Here is a 14,416-nt window from a genome sequence, read left to right on the forward strand (position 1 = left end):
AGAGGTTTCTATCCTTAGTATGGTCCTGTCCGTCCCTTGTCATGTTGGTATAGGAAGCTGCCCCACTGGCCACTTCCGTTTGTATTTGTGAGCCACCCTCAGGAAGGGACCAGTCAGACTGTCCGTGGCGAGCGTCTGAAGTGGTAAGATCTCCGGCTAAGCGCGTGTCTGCTAAGTCCGTAGGACAATGGATTTCTTAAGTTCAGCCTAACTGAAAATTTAATCACCTTTATTTCAGGTTTAGCTCTAAAATATCTAATGTTATCTTAAATTGCAACGCAGTGTATTTGGAGTGTGAAGTTCAGAATATTTTCCAGTAGTTGCTTTGTCACTACTTTGTGAGTAAAGTGGAACCACGTGTTGATCAGTAACTCTAACTAGCATCATCAATCTTCAATGCGAATGTGCGTGAGATTATAACGTCTCGTCTTGACAATATTTTTCAATATAGCAACTTTTCTTTATGTTCAACCCATGTGGGGTGTACTTTGTGAAACCAGTACCACGTGCTTATACAATTGTTTGACCCATCAGGTTAATAGTAAGACGATAGTAACCAGTTCGAGGTTTTTCTTTTTTAAATTGCTTTTCGATCTAATTTATTTTAATTATCAAAATTATTGTGGAGTTATACGCTTTGTGTAAACCAAGTTGACCACGTGAAGCATGTGGTGTAATCATGAAAGTAGCCCTCAGCTATTCTTTTTGGGAAGATTTCACAGAGAGTTAGTATGAATTTAGTATACCAGTGTGTGGTAATTACATGACGGACAGGATTGTGCTACGAACGTAACTTCTTTGGGTGAAAATTGAATCGGTTGGTTGTGGTTAATTTCCTCTTGCATATGTTTCAACGTTCTTCGTGTGTTATTTTATGAATGCAGTGTTGTATGCAGTCTCCCAATCTTGGCTCCATATTTGATGTGTTCCGTAAGATTACAAACTCACATTTTCCACAATCCTAAATAAGGCACCAGTTTAGTTATGAATCAAATTTAATATGTTGAAATTTCGATGATCAATGTTAAAATAAATTTCCAAATATAAACTGATTTATTTCTTTTTTCACACAACGTGGGTGCAAAGTTATACTGGTAACTGGTGACGTAATACCACCTTATTTGTAAATTTGAATCTATTTTGAAAGAACTGAAACGACGTCGTATACCCTCCAAAACAGTGAAGATTGATTGTGTTTCTTCCTCCTTTTGTGAGTGGTAATACTGAGGACGCGTTCTTGCTACTTTCAGCGGACAATGTGACGAAGTCTCTGACGTACGCAAGTACTATTGTACATTTACAGCTACACGACTGCGAGAACAATTTTTATTGCATTATATACTGTCTTCTGTCGCGTTGGAAAGAGGCTCCGAACCGACTTTAAACGACGTGACGTGACTGGAGCATGATCAGAGTGGAAGAATTGCACGTACTATATATTAGCGTCTTGTCCAATGGTTCTGTCAGTATAAGGCAGAGAGCAAAAGTATATCCGATGGCAGAGATTTAAATTACTCTCGCTGCGTCTCTGGCGTACCAAACATTTGAAATATTGTTTGATTGAGACTCTACAACATGCCGATCCTCTTCAATGATGATGCGTAATGTGTAAATGTTTCCTGGAACAACAAAAATTTTGGTGGACTTTCACAAAATTCACCTCTGTCGGGACCACCCATCTAGACGAAACTCTGCAAGCCAGCTGTAAACAGTCTTTCCTGGGCGTGACTCATTACCGAAAGCTCAACACAACGATTCGAAACACGCTACCTGACGCAAGTCTTTATCAAAACCGTAAACAAACTCATACAATGGATACTTTTCAGTGAAATTTCATTTTTTTCCCACTACACTGCTTCTATAAACGCTCACTGTCTCTATAAACTACTTGTCCAACGGATAAGCTGCCACTGTGTTAACAATAACAAATGACGAATTTTGGAAGAACAATTTCATCTTAATAACGTTCGCTAGCGAAACAAGCTGTGTGTAGCTCGTAAAAAGAGAGTTTAATTCCAGTAAACAGGCAGTCACCAGTTGCGAAACGACTCAATCGCTGCGAAAGCAGCCACAGCGTCACTAACGAGAAAATGTAAACAACATCGTATTGAATGTAATGTGGAAATACATTCCGATGTCAATGGCGATGTTTTTAATAGTGAGTGTTAGCTTTTCAAATAAGAGAATTGTGAACATTGCAGATAAATCGTCTTTGAGCTTTCCTGGTAATGTTGCTTCGTCTGACGTCATTTGCATACTAATGAAACGAGAGTAAGAGCCAAGTGAGCAGACGTGTGTAAGAAAAACACGCTGTACGTCAATCGAGGACACACACGACGAATACTAGCAGACAGGACACGGCTGCAGACGAACAGGGAAACCACGGAGAACTCTGGAGGACGCCTCTTTCCAGTCCGAATTACATAACTCAGACTTTATGTAGAGTAATAAGGAACTATCGATATTATAATTATATTGTTACGTAAGACAGAAGACTTTGGGGATTTAGTATTAGAGTCAGAGACTGGAAGAGCTCAGGAGGGCTTGCGATGAAATAAGCCAAAAGGCCCAAATAACATTCCTTCGGAATTCATAAAATCATTTTATTCAAGTTTTTATGTAGAATTTATAGGTATGGAGATACAACATCGGGCTTGCGGGAGAATATGAGGCACACTTTCTCAAAGATAAGAAAGCCAGATACATGCGACAAGTGTAGCAGCTCAGGCGCAGGAAATTCGTGAAAATATTAATGTACAGAAGAGTGGAAATGCAAATGTAGGATATGACTCATGATCATCAGTTTTGCTATAGGAAATGAGAAGCCCCAAAGGTTCATAATGGGGCCAGGTTTGAAAAATCAGATACTTTCATTGGGTCTGAACACCTAGACAAAGCGTTTGACGAGGTAAATATTTCACCATGGATGGAACTTCCACAGCAACAGGTAGAGACTACAGCCGGTGGAGAATGGCAGATAGTTTACAATATGAAAGAAAGAAAGAACAATAAGAATGAAAGATCTAGAGTGACGTGCTCAGCTGAAACAGGGCGTAAGGCAAGAATCCAGTGTTTCTTGTCTACTGTTCAACCACCTCTACATTGAAGAAGTAACGGCGGAAATAAAATAGAGTTTCAGCAGTGGGACTGAAATTCAGCGTGAAACTGGCAAAATTCGCTGATAATCTTCAGTTACAGTGAGGAAGAATTACAAAAAAATTTAGATGGCTCTGAGCACTATGAGACTTAACTTCTAAGGTCATCAGTCCCCTAGAACTTAAAACTACTTCCGAAAGACATCACACACATCCATGCCCGAGGCAGAATTCGAAACTGCGACCGTAGCGGTCGCGCGGTTCCAGACTGTAGCGCCTAGAACCGCTCGGCCACCCAGGCCGGCAAGAAGAATTGCATGACTTGTTAAATGCAATGAGCAGTGTAAAGAACGCAGAGTATGAACTGAAAGTAAACCAAATAAAGGAGAAAACAATTAGATGTAGCAGAAAAGAGATTAGCGATAAATTGGGTGCCAAGAAGTTGGCTAAGTGAAGGAGTTCTCCTGAGTTGTTAGAAAAATAACACATAACAAACGATGCAAAACAAATTGCAGAACGATTTAGGAAAGATATCTGTATGGTGCGAAAATTGGCAATTGACCCTACATAACGAAAAGTGAGAGGTCATCCACGTGAGAGCTAAAAGGAGTCTGTTAAACTTCGGTTACTCGTTAAATCGGTCTAATCAAACGGCCGTAAATTCAACTAAATACCTGGGAATTACAATTACGAAGAACTTAAATTGGGAAGAACTCATAGGAAATATTGTGGGGAAGGCAAACCAAAACTGCGTTTTATTGGCAGGACGCTTCGAAAATGTAACAGACCTACTAAGGAGACTGCCTACACTACGCTTGTCCGTCCTCTTTTAGAATACTGCTGCGCGGTGTGGGATCCTTACCAGATAGGAATGACTGAGTACATCGAAAAAGCTCAAAGAAAGGGAGCACGTTTTGTATTATCGCGAAATATGGGAGAGAGTGTCACTGAAATGATACATGATTTGGGGTGGGCATCATTAAAACAAAGGTGTTCTTCGTTGCATTGGAATCTTCTCACGAAATTTCAAGCACCAACTTCCTTCTCCGAATGCGAAAATATTTTGTTGTCGCCGACCTACGTAGGGAAAAACGGTCAACATAATAAAGTAAGGGAAATCAGAGCTCGTACGGAAAGATATAGGTGTTCGTTTTTTCCTCGCGCTGTATGAGATTGGAATAATGGAGAATTGTTGTGTAGGCTGTTCAATGAACCCTCTGCCAGGCACTTAAATAGGATTTGCAGAGTATCCATGCAGATGTAAATGCGGATGAAGCACGGAATTCATAGAAGGCAGAGTAACACAGGCGAGGAGGACATTGCTGGCTGGAAGAAGTCTGTTAGTATTACACATAAGCGTCAATCTGAGGAACAAATTTCTGAGAGTACACTTTTGGAGGACAGCATTGTACGGCAATAAGACATGAACTGTGGGGAAACCGGAAGAGAAGAGAATAGAAGCGGTTGAGATAGGTGCTATAGGTTGTCGAAAATGAACTGATCTGATGAGACAACAAATGAGGTGGTCTTGGACACGCGTTAAGACGTCAGGGAATACATTCTGTGGTACCACATGGAGCTGTAGGGGGTAAAAATCTGTAGCAGAAGACGGAGATTGGAAACGTATCCAACACATACAGCATATGTTACAGTCTACTGTAGCGTGACAGAATTTCCGATGACACTGCCGTCTTTAACGCCTGAGCAATATAAGGTAAATATTTCTTTCCAACCACCACCACCATTGGCGCTTTAAAGGGCGTTTAAGGACTACAGCAGAAAAAAAGTCTCTTACAGAAGGAAAATTAATAACTGCATGTTGTTGTTGTTGTGGTCTTCAGTCCTGAGACTGGTTTGATGCAGCTCTCCATGCTACTCTATCCTGTGCAAGCTTCTTCATCTCCCAGTACCTACTGCAGCCTACATCCTTCTGAATCTGTTTAGTGTATCCATCTCTTGGTCTCCCTCTATGATTTTTACCCTCCGCGCTGCCCTCCAAAGCTAAATTTGTGATCACTTGATGCCTCAGCACATGTCCTACCAACCGATCCCTTCTTCTAGTCAAGTTGTGCCACAAACTTCTCTTCTCCCCAATCCTATTCAGTACCTCCTCATTAGTTATGTGATCTACCCATCTAATCTTCACCGAGCGAGGTGGCGCAGTGGTTAGCACACTGGACTCGCATTCGGGAGGACGACGGTTCACTCCCGTCCGCAGCCATCCTGATTTAGGTTTTCCGTGATTTCCCTAAATCGTTTCAGGCAAATGCCGGGATGGTTCCTTTGAAAGGGCACGGCCGATTTCTTTCCCAGTCCTTCCCTAACCCGAGCTTGCGCTCCGTCTCTAATGACCTCGTTGTCGACGGGACGTTAAACACTAACCACCACCACCACCACCACCACCACCACCACCATCTAATCTTCAGCATTCTTCTGTAGCACCACATTTCGAAAGCTTCTATTCTCTTCTTGTCCAAACTAGTTATCGTCCATGTTTCACTTCCATACATGGCTACGCTCCATACAAATACTTTCAGAAACGACTCCCTGACACTTGAATCTATACTCGATGTTAACAAATTTCTCTTCTTCAGAAACGCTTTTCTTGCCATTGCCAGTCTACATTTTATATCATCTCTACTTCGAGCATCATCAGTTATTTTGCTCCCCAAGTAGCAAAACTCCCTTACTACTTTAAGTGTCTCATTTCCTAATCTAATTCCCTCAGCATCACCCGACTTAATTCGACTACATTCCATTATCCTCGTTTTGCTGTTGTTGATGTTCATCTTATATCCTCCTTTCAAGACACTATCCATTCCGTTCAACTGCTCTTCTAAGTCCTTTGCTGTCTCTGACAGAATTACAACTGCATATTATTAAAAAATTATAAAGTAACACGAGAGGTGGCATGCCTTTACGATGCACACAGTGACTTGCCCCCCCACCCTCATATTTATATCTTACTCTGAGTAATTCGATTTGGGGAAGTATGGCTGAATATGGTCATTACAAGGTTAGTATTGAGAACCCATAAGATATGAGTATTTTCCCCTGTAATTGCATGCGGACTTCCCATGCAGCGTCTCTGGTCACCCGGTGACAGGCGGGTTTTGCTGATCTTCAAAGGGTTACGGCGACGGGTGTGAGGGAGTCGAGTGGATGCTTTCCAGACGCCGACATTGTCATAACAGCGGGTGTGACACGCCCACAGGGGCGTGAAGGAGCGGCTGGGGCTAGAGATTCCGTTACTTCACAGAAACTTTGTTTGGTTGAAATCGATGCTCCGGGTTAGGAAAAGATGTGATATGTGGATACATACATACGCGGTGTTTCCGTAAGACCGTGCAAAAATTTAACAGGACATAGAGGATGCTCCATTGAACAATTTGAGGTAGGGAACCTGGGTTCGGAGAAGCCAGCTTAAGGAGCTAACAGGAATAAAATCACATTACTGTGTGCTTTTTATTTATATTAGTTAACAGCAAATACCATCATTGACAGAATAAACGTACCATTTGTGCTGTATCTTACAAAATGTGCTGAAACCGACGGCCGTCAACCTCAATCCAAGCATGACATCAGGGAGAAAGATTCTGACGCACCCCGAAAAATATCCCTGGTGTGTTTCGAATCACTTCACACATAGCCACAAGTATGGCTACTAATTCCATCTCCGCATCCACTGGGGTCTCATACACAAGTCAGTTTAGATGCTCCCATAGGAAATAATCAAGGGAATACAGGTCAGGTGATCTCGGAGGCCATGGAATAGGACCTCCCCTTCCAATACAGCGAGCAGGAAATACTGTACAGATACTGGTGCATTATATTGTACTGTACGTCTCTGAATATCAGTGAGTAATCAACGGGTCTGCCGTTGATTCACAGCAGATTCTGTCGTGGGACAATGTAAATACGATACAACAGAGCCACCTTATGGAGAAGTAAATAAAAGCTGCGTTATAACTTTCCAGTAATCAGTGTCGTTCTCCTTGTTTACTTGCAGGAAATAAAGAATGTACACGTAAATAAACAGGACAGTACGTGTAAACTTGTACGTATATTGGTTGTAAATAAGCTGGAAAACAGTAGTGCTAGGCAAAGCGGTAGACAAGTTTACTTCCGTATCTCCTTAAGCAGGCTTCTCCGACCCCAGATTCCATAACTCAAATTGTTCCATGGAGCGTTGTCAATGTCCTGTTAAATTTTTGCACGATCTTAAATAAATAAATGGCAGTGTTAAAAGTGGCTGGTTGGTGTTGTCATCTCTGCAAGAACCGACGTATAGGCTATATAGCTGCTTTCCCCTAGAACTTCGCCCGCATCTCGTGGTCGTGCGGTAGCGTTCTCGCTTCCCACGCCCGGGTTCGATTCCCGGCGGGGTCAGGGATTCTCTCTGCCTCGTGATGGCTGGGTGTTGTGTGCTGTCCTTAGGTTAGTTAGGTTTAAGTAGTTCTAAGTTCTAGGTGACTGATGACCATAGATGTTAAGTCCCATAGTGCTCAGTGCCATTTGAACCATTTGAACCCTAGAACTTCGTTATTTTTTCCTGGACAGTCTTCCATTGCATACCTTATTTTTGAAGTTTAGACAACGCTAGTAACTCACTTCTGATTATTTGTATAGTCCACTATATGCTGACCCCATTGTAAATCAGTTAAAACTACCCTTTGGTGGCCTCGGTGAACTCCATTATCTCAGCACTAAAACACGGACGACTTCTTGCCAGTCAGAGATGAACTGGAGCGCTGAACTCTGGGAGAAAGCCGCGCTCACGAAGAACTGGAGAGGGGACGGAGAACTTTGTGCAGGAAATGGGCTATGTCCTTCTCCGGAATACGTCACAGGCAGCGGCGGACAGTCCGGCGTATCCTACTTCTGTCTATTACCTACACTGGCCTCGTCTCCGAGAAAATCTCAACACATTCCCTCTCTGTGAAAGTGTCACTAACTCTAGTGACACAGTGTATTTTCGGAAACGATACTTGTGAGACATGCAGCAGGGTGTACTCCCGGCCCGGAAGCGGCTCTGCTGACGGACTGCAGAGTACCTGCAGAGTGGCCAGGGTCAAGAGACCGGGCAGGTGGACAGCAGGCGGCTGTGACGTGTGGGCGCACGCGCGCCGCCACCAAGGCCGGCACAAAGCGGTTCTCCTCCCTCCCTCCCTCCCTTTCCCCTGGTCGCTCTGTGAGGCAATGCCTGCTGCCCGCCTCCCACGCGGCGTACAACACACCGGCTGGACCTAGTGAGCCGTCCCCTCCGTCACAGAGTAACACGATTCTAGGTCAACTGGAAGTATGTTTTAGAATTTCCAGAGCGAGTTCGCGAGTAACAGAATTTGTGTCGTAAATAGCCGTATCTTTTGATTGCACTGACTTAGATGTTCAAATATTATGCACCGCCTTCGCACGGTACATAAATTTTCGACTCGGTATCTTATCGCCATTTTTAGAAAACGGAGTCTGAAGACTGACAGACAGACAAGAAATGGCAAAACAAATATTTTTTTTCGTAATTTCACGATTTTGGGATTTTTTCTTTTGCTTGTACTATGAAACCTTGCTTCATACCAAATTTTATGATTCTACGTCAACGGGAAGTAGCTGACGAGTGATCTCTGACGTAAAAATTTCTCTTGTATAAATCGCCGTATCTTTTGCTTGCGTAGACGCAGAAACTCAATTTTTTTTACAAAACCCAGGGACCTTATACCTTATTATGTGACAGTTCCACTTATCATCTCTACCCATTCTCAAGAAAAACTTGTTTTAAGGGTCGGACAGACGGGCAGGTATAGACGAGAAAGTGATGCTATAAGGGTTCTGTTTCTACCGATTTAGTATTAAGATTGTAAAGGCTGTGTATCTGTTGGAGTAGTGCAAGACAGAATGCATTCTCACTCTGCAGCTGATACGAAACTTCCTAGCAGTGTAGAGCCTCGGTACGGCACACAGTTTTAATCTGTCAGGGCAGATACTCATTCTCAAGGTAACAACAGCGAAAGTAGTACAATTTGTTTAAAGGTACCTTTTCTCATCTTTCACAGGGAAAGAAAAGAATTTCATCGCCGTGTCTTTCCGCTTGGATCCGCACCCCTTGTACGCTCAATTTCTTCCTGACATGACGCATCACAGATTCCCAAAAACACTTCCAGAAAACACTCGGTAGCGATAACGTAACCTTCCGCACTGGCTAAATGTCTCACAAAAACTGGATGTTACCCTGTGCCAGCATTTAAGGGGAAGTGGTGGTGGGGATTTCCACTGCCACGGCCTCGTGTGAAGTTACCTGCTGCCCGCTGCCCGGGCAGTTTCGCACCCCAGCGCCATCCCCCGTCGTCTGACGGAACTGCTGTAACCCCCCCCCCCCTCCCCCCCAACGACCCAAACCGCTGACCGCGTCAACAGGCACTTACGGAGGTTGCCTGTCTGGACATCTTTGTCTGTGCCTCCGTCTCGTCTGTTCTGGCTCCTGGTTCGCGCCGCTCCAGTCCGGGTGGTCCGCTGTCGACTCGAGAACTCGTGAGGCAACGCGGGCTACCACAACAAGATTACGCTAAGAAGCTCTGTTTTGGAAGCGATATTTCTCAGACATGTAGCAGGGTACACAACACAAGACTGAAGCTGAAATCCATACACAGGATGACAATTAGTTCTATATGAAATAAAATTGTCATAACTTCTCAACGATTTGCATTAGGACGTTGGCCGCGGGGCATGATGGGAATCAGTATGCGCATACATGGTTTGGTTTAGCGACGAAGCCCCCTTTCATTTGGATGTCTCCCTCCATAGGCAAAATTGACGCTTTTGGGACACTGAGGATCCGCAAGTCGCGATCGGGAAGTCTCTCTTCACCCTCAACAGGTGGGTGTGCATTGTCCAGTCAAGGAATAATTGGTGTGATATTCTTTGATGGCACGGTGACTACCGAATGGTACGTGAAGGCTTTGGAAGATGATGGCATCCCCATTATCCAAAGTGACCCTGATTTCGACAAGATGCGGTTCATGCAAGACGGAGAAACTACGAAAATGTCAGACTTTTAGAAATCGAAAAACACTTCGAAAATAACAATACAAGAACCTTCTATAAAACATCCAAAACAAAACTAAACAATTACCAACATCAAAGTCTTTGCTTCAAAAATGAAAATGGATGTTTGGCTCTTAACAATCAAGAAAATTGTGAGGTACTTGTTAATTATTTTGAAAAAAACTATTGAACTGTCCACAACCAGCGAATAAATTCCAACCACAGCAAACTAATAACAACAACCCTAACTCTACAGAACCTGACGAAACCGAAATAACTAAACAAATTAAGAGACTCACAAACAATCAATCATCCGGCGAAGACGGTATAGTTGCAGAACTACTAAGATCAGCTGGCCCTTATGCATCCATTGCACAAAGAAGGGGATAGGACCGATGTTAATAATTATCGAGGAATCTCTCTTCTCCCCGTCACAAACAAAATTCACTCACAATGTTTACTTCATCGAGTGCAGGAACAATTAGAACCTAGAACTGGTGCCAGAACAAATTCTTAATTTAAAACTAATCCTTCGGCACCAAAAAATTTCTGATAACAATATGGTAAGTGCATCTGTGGATTTTAAAAACTCCGAAAACTCAGTTGGTCGTGAATCTCTTTTCCAAATTTTAAAGGAACAAGGGCTAGAAATGAAACTCTAACAATGATTAAGGAAACGTTAACCGACAATAGCTCTAAAATTAAATTCATGGGAGAAATTTCTGAACCATTTGATATAAAGATTGGTGTTACACAGGGAGATCGACTCTCCCCATTACGGCTTAACTGTGTTTTGGAAATGGTAAATAGGAATGGCGAGGGTAAAACTCGAGTCAAAATCTAGATCAATCAATGCAGTTAGGTAGAAATAATATTAGCGTAGATTGCCTCACCTTTGACGATGATCTGGCAGTTTTAACTAGGAATATTACCACAGCTCAAAAACAAACTGAAATTTTTAAAGAAGTTGCGGGAATAGTAGGACTACAATTATCATTCGAAAAATCAGAATATATAACTTGCAACGAAGAAGTACCAAAGTTTTTGAACACGAAATATGGAAAAACAGAATGGTTTCTCAACTTAAATAGTTGAGGTGAAATCATACAAGAAAATCGCCTGGAAAAAGCTGTCAAAAATGGTATCTGCATTCAGATTAACACAAAATTACTTTCTAAATTCAGTAAACTTAGGCATTACAGAGCCGTAATCAAACATGAACGTCTTTATGGAGCAGGAACTTTAATTTTAAATAGGGGATATTGAAGAAATTCAAAAGAAGGGAAGAAAGACTATTAGAAAAATATTATGCCACAAAATTACTAATGCAGAAACTTACAGGGTGAGAAGAAATAAGGAAATAGAAGAATACACAGACATATATGGTGACATGAGAAAACGAAGACTTTACTTTTATCGGCACATTAAAAGCACAGTACGCACTAGGTTGAAAAACGAGCAGTACAATTCTACGAAAACAGAAGTAAGGCCAAAACTGATCCAATTAAATAGATCGCAGCGATTAAGGAGTATCTTAAAGTTGCCAGTATAGTTCAGACAATCGTTACAGATAAAAAAAACATCCCGACAAAAGATATGTGACTGCAAAGTTGGTCAGAAGGAAATTAGAGAACGGACGGGAATGCAGTGGCTTGATGAAAGAAAGAGACTTCATTCTGAAAGGATGAAACAAATTTTGCCACGAAGCAAGGCCAACCATCAAAAACAACAGTGATTGATTATACCTCGCGTGGTCCTAATGGGTCCATACGTGAAAAATAATTATAATTATAATAATACTGTTGTTGTTGTGGTCTTCAGTCCTGAGACTTGTTTGATGCAGCTCTCCATGCTACCGCATCCTGAGCAAGCCTCTTCGTCTTCGAGTAACTACTGCAACTTACATCCCCCTGAATCTGTTTAGTGTATTCCTATCTTGGCCTCCCTCTACGATTTTTACCCTCCACGCTGCCCTCCATTACTAAATTGGTGATCCCTTGATGCCTCAGAACATGTCCTACCAACCGATCCCTTCTTCTAGTCACGTTGTGCCACAAGCTCCTCTTCTCCCCAATTCTATTCAATACCTCCTCATTAGTTACGTGATCTACCCATCTAATCTTCAGCATTCTTCTGTAGCACCACATTTCGAACGCTTCTATTCTCTTCTAGTCTAAACTATTTATCGTCCACGTTTCACTTCCATACATGGCTACGCTCCATACAAATACTCTCAGAAACGACTTCCTGACACTTAAATCTACACTCGATGTTAACAAATTTCTCTTCTTCAGAAACGCTTTCCTTGCCATTGCCAGTCTACATTTTATATCATCTCTACTTCGAGCATCATCAGTTATTTTGCTCCCCAAATAGCAAAACTCATTTACTAATTTAAGTGTCTCATTTCCTAATATAATTCCCTCAGCATCACCCGACGTAATTCGACTACATTCCATTATCCTAGTTTTGCTTTTGTTGATGTTCATCTTATACCCTCCTTTCAAGACACTGTCCATTTCGTTCAACTCCTCTTCCAAGTCCTCTTTGCTGTCTCTGACAGAATTACAATGTCATCGGCGAATCTCAAAGTTTTTATTTCTTCTCCATGGATTTTAATTCCTACTCCAAACTTTTCTTTTGTTTCCTTTATTGCTTGCTCAATATACAGATTGAATAACATCGGGGATAGGCTACAACCCTGTCTCACTCCCTTCCCAACCACTGCTTCCCTTTCATACCCCTCGTCTCTTATAACTACCATCTGCTTTCCGTACATTTTGTAAATAGCCTTTCGCTCCCTGTATTTTACCCCTGCCACCTTCCGAATTTGAAAGACATTATTCCAATCAACATTGTCAAAAGCTTTCTCTAAGTCTACAAATGCTAGAAACGTTGGTTTGCCTTTCCTTAATCTTTCTTCTAAGATAAGTCGTAAGGTCAGTATTGCCTCACGTGTTCCAACATTTCTACGGAATCCAAACTGATCTTCCCGAGGTCGGCTTCTATCTGTTTTTCCATTCGTCTGTAAAGAATTCGCGTTAGTATTTTGCAGCCGTGACTTATTAAACTGATAGTCCGGTAATTTTCACATCTGTCAACACCTGATTTCTTTGGGATTGGAATTATTATATTCTTCCTGAAGTCTGAGGGTATTTCGCCTGTCTCTACATCTTGTTCACCAGATGGTAGAGTTTTGTCAGGACTGGCTCTCCCAAGGCTGTCAGTAGTTCTAATGGAATGTTGTCTACTCCGGGGGCCTTGTTTCGACTCAGGTCTTTCAGTGCTCTGTCAAACTCTTCACGCAATATCACATCGCCCATTTCATCTTCATCTACATCCTCTTCCATTTCCATAATATTGTCCTCAAGTACATTGCCCTTGTATAGAACCTCTACATACGCCTTCCACCTTTCTGCTTTCCCTTCTTTGCTTAGAACTGGGTTTCCATCTGAGCTCTTGATATTCATACAAGTCGTTCTCTTTTCTCCAAAGGTCTCTTTAATTTTCCTATACGCAGTATCTACCTTACCACAAGTGAGATAAGCCTCTACATCCTTACATTTGTCCTCTAGCCATCCCTGCTTAGCCATTTTGCACTTCCTGTCAATCTCATTTTTGAGACGTTTGTATTCCTTTTTGCCTTCTTCATTTACTGCATTTTTATATTTTCTCCTTTCATCAATTAAATTCAATATATCTTCTGTTACCCAGTGATTTCTACTAGCCCCTCGTCTTTTTACCTACTTGATCCTCTGCTGCCCTCACTATTTCATCCCTCAAAGCTACCCATTCTTCTTCTACTGTATTTCTTTCCCCCCATGCCTGTCAACTGTTCCCATATGCTGTCCCTGAAACTCTGTACAACCTCTGGTTTAGTCAGTTTATCCAGATCCCATCTCCTTACATTCCCACCTTTTTGCAGTTTCTTCAGTTTCTAATCTACAGTTCATAACTAATAGATTGTGGTCAGAGTCCACATCTGCCGCTGGAAATGTCTTACAATTTAAAACCTGTTTCCTTAATCTCTGTCTTACTATTATATAATGTATCTCATACCTTTTAGTATATCCAGGGTTCTTCCATGTATACAACCTTCTTTCATGATTCTTAAACCAAGTGTTATCTACAGGGTGTTTCAAAAATGACCGGTATATTTGAAACGGCAATAAAATCTAAACGAGCTGCGATAGAAATACACCGTTTGTTGCCATATGCTTGGGACAACAGTACATTTTCAGGCGGACAAACTTTCGAAATTACAGTAGTTACAATTTTCAACA

The sequence above is a fragment of the Schistocerca cancellata genome, chromosome 10 (assembly GCF_023864275.1).
Source record: "Schistocerca cancellata isolate TAMUIC-IGC-003103 chromosome 10, iqSchCanc2.1, whole genome shotgun sequence".
Taxonomy (NCBI): Eukaryota; Metazoa; Arthropoda; class Insecta; order Orthoptera; family Acrididae; genus Schistocerca; species Schistocerca cancellata.